This window comes from Miniopterus schreibersii, assembly GCF_964146895.1.
Source record: "Miniopterus schreibersii genome assembly, chromosome: 13".
NCBI lineage: Eukaryota > Metazoa > Chordata > Mammalia > Chiroptera > Miniopteridae > Miniopterus > Miniopterus schreibersii.
The window spans coordinates 22,167,595-22,176,481 of NC_138113.1; positions in this window are offsets into that span (position 1 = coordinate 22,167,595).

Below are 8,887 nucleotides of genomic sequence, written 5' to 3' on the forward strand. Positions count from 1 at the left end.
ACAGTCAAGTAATAAAGGTGCTTCTTGATCTAATACTGAACGATAGCAACGGGGTGCGGGACCTGCCACCCCCAAATATGGCACCTTAGCAACTGCATATTTGCAGCTGAGGAATTTGAGAAAGGGCATATGCAGGAAGGATTTTCTGACCTTCCCCTGCAGCAGGTCACAAAACCCTTTCGTGAGGGGTTGGCGTCCCCCCTGGACCAGGAGAGGAGCACCCTCATCTCCCAAGACAGAGGGAAACTCAGGTGAATTTTCGCTTTGCTAAGTTTTCCCCAGTTTACTATACCTACCTCATGCCCTTTGTCCTAGTATATCTTTCCACAACTTTCCTCTCCTCATCAAATCCAGCATAAAAACATTCAGGATTAAATGTTCCTTCAGTTCTTCATTTCCTTTTGAAGGCTCTCATGTCACATAAAACTTGTATTAAGTGAACTTGTTTGCTTTTCTCCTGTTAACCTGTCTTTCGTTACAGGGGTCTCAGTCAAGAACTTAACATTAAGGGTGGAGGGGAAAAAATATTTTTCCTCCCCTGCAATAATAAAGTCTTTATTAGAAAGCTTCATGACTGAAAATCGGAGTATGCATATTCTGGGACTCTGCATGAGTCACTGGTGTACAAAAATCTCTAATTTCTAGAAACTATTAAGATGTTTATCCAAGATAGCTTACAAAATATTTTACATATTTGATTATGGCTTTGCTTTAGTTACAAATGTAAAATTCAGAAAATTGGCTTTACTTTTTCTCTTCAATAAGATGATACTTTTTTATATTTATCAAGTCACCAAAGATGACCACTATTCTAGTTAGAGCAGTTGAACTATCCAAATTCACTGCTGTTGAAGATTTAATTCCACAATTTTACATTCTTGGTTGTAAGAAGTAGGTAAGGACACAACTAACACCTATGATTAGAACTTAAACAATTTGTGGTGCTCCCTGTATTTAGATAATTTCCCCCAATTTAAAGCAGACTTACTAATTAAGGACTTCCAAAGGATGAATTACGATTCAAGTAAAGGTACTGTCATTAAATAGAACTTAGAAGGGCTAACAGTCCATGTCCTCATGGTCTTATTCAAATTAAACAAATATATCTTTTAAAAGTGGAAATAGAGGAAATAGAGACAAAAAAGATACGTTGGTTGATATTATGCTCTGCTGCTTCTAGTATCTTCCTTTTCAGTATTTACTAACAAAGAGAACCTTTGTTTATTTCTTAAAGAAGTTTCTAGCTGCCTCTTGGGCTAGAGGAATTAAATTTCCTCTAAACATCACGTTTTGTAAAGAATAATGTGAAAAGTTCCTTTAGTTATGTAAGTGTAGCGGGCAGACCCTATTGCCCTGATACTTATCGCTTAATAGTGATTATTATTAGAGTAATAATGTTAACAGTAACTTTTATCTATGACACAGGCCTCACTGTGCAAAGCTCTTTGCCTGGGAGGGAACTGCCCAATCTTTACAAGAGGAGCCGGTCACCACTGGTAGGTAGTTTGTACAGGCTATTTAATGGGCTTTTAAACATGTTTTATTTAATTACCTTTTATTGATTGGAGATGATCTCCAAGGTCTTTCCCCATCAAGAATCTGAATGTCATCGCGGTGACAGGTACCTCCTCGGCCGGGACATGAGGGCGGGCAGGCACTGCGCGGCTCCTCCAGGGAGGCCGCTGGCAGCTGGGGCGCTGCGACGAGGGTGCTGGGCGGGCAGTGGCCTGGCAGTTGCTGCGGTGCCAGTGGGCTCAGGGACACCGCCACCGGGGCTTTCCTACCTGCCTAGATGTGGGGAAAGGGACTTCCTTACAATGTGCCGTGTGCGTCCTCAGAGCCCGGGCCCAGCGCCCGGACACGCCGACTGTCTCCTGGCTTTGAGGTGGGGTGTCCCTTAGAGGCCGGGGGGTCCCGGGGCGGGGCCGGGGGAGGTCACAGCCCGAGAGGGAGCGGTTCGCGGGCGATGGGCGTGTTCAGTGTTCTGACTGTGGTGACGGCCTCCTGGGAGCATGCGCAACGGAAAAGCTCATCGAATTGTGTACTTGAGATGAGTGCAGTTTAGGGTGTGTCCGTTTCCCTCAATACAAGTGTTTTATAAAGGCCAAAACCAAAAAGTAACCCAGCTATTCAGTCACTCCTTCCACGACAGATGGAGGCTGACCCCGGCTAAGCTCCGCACCCCCTTGCTCCTGCCTCGGCCGGCCCTTGGCCGGTGCCCGGGCCTGGCTCGGCTGGGCGATTCTGGAAGGGAAGATGCCACACCTCGGCGTCTCCCGCATCCCCCGTGCCCGCCGCAGGCGGCCCGGGCATAGTCTCATGGTAATGGCCGGGGTCCCAAAGAGGAGCAGACACGCACAAGCACTGCTTAAAGTCCTTTTTGTGTCAGGTTTTTATTGTTCCATTGGCCACAGCAAGCCACATGGCCAGGCCCGGACCCTGTGTTAAGGCAGCTAAGAAGCTGTGAGGCGAAAGGCGTAGGCAGGGAGTCCATCAACTGGGCTGTCAACGCACTTGATCCATTGTGTACCGTAATGATGTTTTCATTTGGATTTCTTTAATTCCATCAAGAAGGTACTTTTATGCAATGTTAATTTGTTAGATATAATTTGCAATCTCTTTTAATCTCTTATTGAATGTAATTTAGCTATTGATTTTATATGTTTGCTTTAATTATATGTGAGGGATAATAAGGTTTTGTTATGATATTCTGTTAAGATTTCTTTTGCTATATTTGTTATATTTGGCTATAAAAATGTTTTAAAATAGTTTAACGCAGCAAAACCATGTTTAAATATTCTCCCTTGATTTCAATGGTTGAATAAGTTGAACTTCCCTCTCTAGCTGGGATAAGTCTATTTTTCTATTTCCTTCTAATTAGAACTGTTTTAAAAAAACACTTTACTCTGGACTGTATTAATAATGTTAACCCTGGAAGCAAATTAAATTTTACAGCTGAGGTAACAGAGGCTTGGTGAAGCTGCCAAGTTCACCTAAGATCAAGCAGAGAGCAAGCGGTGGAGGCGGGCTCGACTCTTCCTCTCACTTAAAATTTCCCTCACTAAACTGGGCCAAGGTAAGAACATTTGGCTAAGTGACAAAACTCTCTCTTTTTGTGTAGGATGTACTTTCCACTCCCCCCCCATGCACTCCACCCTCCTACCTGCGGCTCCCCCTTTATTCATTTAATAGCGCACAGCCGCTGAGCTAGGCGGGGAACTTGTGGAGGTCTATGCAGCGCATCCTACCCTAGTTCACAGAGCCTGTGGATAGGTAAGTGGAATATGGAAAACCCTCCTCTCTCTAACGTTTACAAATCTGAGAGGTTAACGCCATTTTGGTGGGCTGGCCGATGAGTGGGAAATCTTTATGGATTATGATGTCAGTTTACACTGGGTCTTGCCAGCACTGTTATCTTTTATTCATTTATTTTTTATTTTTTATTTTTTTTTAATTTTTAAATTTATGTTTATTGTTGAGAGTATTACAGGTATACCATTTCCCCCCGCAACTGACCCCCTCCACTTTGCTCCCACCCCCTCCCCAGGCCTTCACCCCGTCATTGACTGTGTCCATGGGTTATGCATATATGCATATAACTTCTTTGGTTAATCTCTTCCCACCCTCCACCCCCCTTCCCTTTTTCCTCTGAAATATGATCGTCTGTTGCATGTGTCAGTGTCTCTGGATCTATTTAGTTCATCAAATTCTTTTGTTCATTAGCTTCTTCTTGAAGAAGACCCTTCAACATTTCCTGTAGTGCTGGTCTGGTGGTGATGAACTCCTTTAGCTTTTCCTTGTCTGAGAAGCTCTTTATCTGACCTTCAGTTCTAAATGATAGCTTTGCTGGGTAGAGTAATCTTGGTTGTAGTTCCATGTTTTTCATCATTTTGAATATTTCTTGCCACTCCCTTCTGGCCTGCAAGGTTTCTGTTGAGAAATCAGCTGGCAGTCCTATGGGTGCTCCCTTGTAGGTAACTAACTACTTTTCTCTTGCTGCTTTTAAGATTCTCTCTTTGTCTTTAACCTTTGGCATTTTAATTATGATGTGTCTTGCTGTGGGCCTCTTTGGGTTCCTCTTGTTTGGGATCCTCTGTGCTTCCTGGACTTGAAAGTTGATTTCTTTCCCCAGGTAGGGGAAGTTTTCTGTAATTATTTTTTCAAATAGGTTTTCAATTCCTTGGTCTCTTTCTGCCTCTTCTGGCACCCCAATAATACAAATGTTGGGCCTCTTGAAGTTGTCCCAGAGGCTCCTTATACTATTTTCATATTTCTGGATTGTTTTTTCTTTTTGCTCTTCTGGTTGGGTGTTTTTTGTTTCCTCGTGTTCCAAATTGCTGATTTCATTCTCAGTGTCCTCTACTGTTGATTCCATGTAAATTATTCTTCATTTCAGTTCCTGTAGCCTTCATATCAAATTGGTACTTTATTATGTTATCGATTTTCTCAGTTATTTCCCTAACCATCTGCTTAAACATCCTTATAACCAAAATTCTGAACTCTGTATCTGTTAGCTTGCTTGGATCTATTTCATTTAGTTCCTCTTCTAGAGATTTCTTCTGTTCTTTCCTTTCCTCCACATTTTGGCTGCTTCCAGGTGTATGTTTCTATGTATTAGGTAGAGCTGCTATGTCTCCTGGAATTTGTAGAGTGGCTTTGTGTAGTAGGTGTCCTGTAGGGTCCAGTGGCTCAGCCTCCCCAGTCACCTGAGCTGGGCCTTCTAAGTGCTCCCCTGTGTGGGCTGTGTGCACTGTCCTGTTGTAGTTGAGCCTTGGTTGCTGTTGGCGTCCCTGGGAGGGACTGACCCCCAGGCCAATCAGCTGTGAGGACCAGCTGCAACTCCAGCCAAAGAGCTGCTGTGCTGGAGACACCCCTATGGAGCAGGATTTACTTCAGTGGAGCTTTGGTTCACCAAGTGCGCCCCTTGAGTGTGTCACTCGTGGATGTGGTAGGGTTGTAATCCAGCGTGGTCGAGTCTGACCACCAGGTGCACTGTCTCTGGGGCCTCCCAGGAGGTGCAGAGTCAGCCTCTGCCAGTGCCTTGCCCAGGGCCACCCAGCATGAGCTACTCAGCAAACCGTAGTTGGCTGCTCCTTGTGCTGGGCTTGGAGGTGTCCAGGAGAGGCCAGGCTATGAGCCAGCGCAGCTGCCGCTAGTGCCAGGCCTGGGGCCGCTTATCAAGCCGTATGGGGCCCGCTGCTGCTTGTTTGAGGGATTTCAGGAAAGTCCTAAGCATGAGGCTGGAGAGGCCGCTTGCACAGAAAAGCCCCTGGAAATGGCCCGGATGAGCTGCAGGTGGGGAGGGGCGGGGCCTCCGGGGATCACGGGGCGGGGCCAACGGGGTGAGTCAGGTGCTGGCGACTCAAACATGGCGCCTGCCTGCCGGCTGTGCGGGGAGGACTCGCCACAGGAGCCATGGCCTCCGCCAGCCCTTCTGCCCGGGAGGAAGCCGCCCTCCGCCTCTCGCCCGGATCTCAGGCAGGTCAGTTCCCTCCCGAGTGTCCCGGGTCCTTTCAGGCTGCTCCCGGCGCTGGGCTCAGAGGGCGCGTCCGAGTGAGTCTGCGCCGGGCCCTTTAGAGGAGCTGCTGGGGCTCCCGCGGCCTCCGCGACCCTCAGGGACAGTCCCCGCTGTTTCACAGCCCGGAGTTGTGGGGACGTCTCTTCCCGGCCCTGGAGCCCTGGGCTGGGGGCCGCTGTGGGGCTGGGACCCTCACTCCTCGGGGAAACCTCCCCCGCCGAGATTCCCTCCTGGGTTTACCCCGAGGCATGGGGGGTGGGCCTGCGGCCGCACCGCTATGATCCAGCCCCGACCCGCCCGCGTCTCCATCCCTCCTCCCACTCTCGGTGCTGCTTCAGCTCCCTGGCTGTGGGGCTTCTGTGCAGCCGGCTCTCAGGAGGCTGAGTGACGGTGGTTCTGTGTTTTAGTTGTGATTCTGATGTGGCTGCGGGAGGGGCGGGTGCAGCTGTGACCTACCTGCCATCTTGGTTTTCTCAGCGCTGTTATCTTTTAGATGTTCTTTGCCTATGTGGTTGAAATGCTTACTTACTTCTCTGATGTTAGTGAGTTGATTTTTGGGAAATATCTGTTTATATTCTTTTTTTCAATTTTTCTGCTGGCATTTGTATTTTTAATAAATAAAATGAAATATCATATATTCATATAATGTCTAACAAATTATACATACATACCTTGAATGTTAAAGATGTGTTTTTTGGGGATTATTTATTACCAATCTATTTCCAATTTGTTATATGCTTTTAAATTAGTACGCTTTGTGTTATAATAAATTTAAAAATTTACTCAATCTCTTAAAAAAACAAAATTCAACTGAGTAATTTGAAGATGTAATTGGTTTTATTAAGCGATTCATGAATCTGGCAGCATCCCATCTAGCAACTAGAAGATACTCTCCAAGGGGCTGTACAAAATGGAAAGTTTTTATAGCAAGAAGGTGGGGTAATGAAGCTATTGGCAAAAGACAAGGAAGGCTTATTTTGGAGCCTGACCGCTTTTATTTGGGGGAAAAGAGAGAAAGGGTTTTCATCATGCAGATTGCCTCCTCTTTCTATGGGGGATGCAGAGGGCACATGTGAGATTATTTTACTGGTGCTTGACCAGAAAATTTCAGACTGGTTGATTAAGATTAACTGGGGGAGGTTGAAACTGCAATTAGATTAAATTTAGGTTTGGTATCAAGGGCTTTTAGCACTAAGTGATGCCATTTTGAGCCTGTGGTTTTCTCTTCAACAAATTAATTCAAGCAATCTTCTTTTGTAATTACTTTTATTGTTTAAAAAATCCTCCCACCAGAGGCCAGATAATTATTTCAGATTGTTTTCAAAAAGATCCTCGTTTGCATGTCTGGAAATTCAAAGTATTATTGTTGTTACCTTACTTTGAATACAACATAGAGAAGTGGAAACCGAACCTTTCTGTCCTGAAGGTGTATTGTTATAGAATTTTCTCTACATTTATATGATGCACCACACTTATAATTTAAGGATTTATAATGAAAAGTTATTTTTCAAAATTTAAACTTATTTTAGTTTTTGTTATTAAGATGATTTATTTTTCCATTACAGTTGACATTACACATTGTATGAGTTTCAGGTCTACAGCATAGTGGTTGACATTTATATAACTTAAAGTGACCCCCCATAAGCCTAGTACTCACCTGTCACCACACAGTTGTTACAATATTATGGACCATGTTCCCTGTGCTCTACTTTACATCCCTGTGACTATTTTGTAACTGCCAATTTGTACCTCTTAATCCCTTCACCTTTTTCACCTAGTCCCTAATGCCCTCACATTTGGCAACCATCAATTTGTTCTCTGTATCTATGAATTTGTTTTTGTTTTGTTTGTTTCTTTTTTTTTTTTAGGTTCCAAATATAAGTAAAATCCTATAGTATTTATCTTTCTCTGTCTGACTTATTTCACTTAGCATAATACCCTCTAGGTCCACCCACGCTATTGCAAGTGGTAAGATTCTATTCTTTTTTTACAGCCAAATAATATTCCACGGTATATATGTACCAATTTAAATTTATTTTAAAACTCTGAGTATTTCTGCACATTGTTTTTTCCCCAAATAGTATCTCAATTTCAAGCATTAGCTCCTGTGTGAAAAATAGCGTTGTGTGTTTGAGAGATAAAGCAATTTCAAGACATAAAAGTTAAATTCCTTTGGTTTTAAATATATATACAATATGCATAATCAATAATGATAAGAGACGCTACTTATTGGATGCCTTCAAGGAACCAGGTATTGGGGTTTACTCAGTTTTAAAAATAACTTTGCCAGTCCTGGCCCGTGTGGCTCAGTTGGTTGGAGCATTGTCCCCCACACCAAAAAGGGATGGGTTTGATTTCCTGTCGGGACACATGCCTGGGTTTCAGGTTCAGTCCTGGCTGGGGGGGTGTGGGAGGCAACTGATCGATGTCTCTCTTTCTCTCCCTTCCTCTCTCTAAAATCAATAAAAAAATAAAAATAACCTGGCCAAAATCAAATAGTTCATTCCTCTGTACCATACTCTATAAGAAATAATAATAGTAGAAATTAGGGCTGTAACTTGCCTCATTAAAAAAAAAAAACCCACCCGGCCGGAATGGCTCAGTGGGTTGAGCACGGCCTGTGCACTGAAAGGTCGCCAGTTCAGTTCCAGGTCAGGACATGGACCTGGGTTTGGGTTTGATCCCCAGTCCGGGAGCATATGGAAGGCAAAGATCGATGTTTCTCTCTCACATCATGTTTCTCTCTCTCTCTCCCTTCCTCTTTCTAAGTTTGTCCTTGAGTGAGGATTTAAAAACACACACTTTGTTATCTGATCAAATGATTCATGGGGCTGTTTAAGCATCGTAGATTAAATTGAAACCGTGAATCATCACATTCTTTTAAGGCTTGCAGATCTCCTAGGAAAGCACACTCTTCTTTAATGCAGTTTCCCTCTGGTTGTGTATTTTATACTTGTCAATGATTAAACAGCTCTTTAGTGCTTGTGTTAACAACTGTTTACCTATAGTAAAGCACTTGAACTTGCAATATATAGAATCCTCCCCACCCCGCCCGAGCAGTGATTTCCCTTTCTGAAAAAGGAAACAAGATGAAGGTACCGGGCTGAACTGAGTGTTTATAGGTATATACGGGCATTTATAGGATTGGCTGGAGCTGAGATAATAAAATTAGCTTCAGTAACAAAGTGGTGGTGTTTCCTGTCTCCAGGCTCTCCTCCTCTTGGATTTGTAGGAAGAGAGCTTCAAAACAAAAAATAAAGGGAAGCCTGTTTCCCCTTGCAAAATTCAGTGTTCACCTCATTTCCTCATACCTAGCCAAGAGGAAAGATTCTAAAGCTTTTTTAATTGTGGTAAAATATACATAAATGA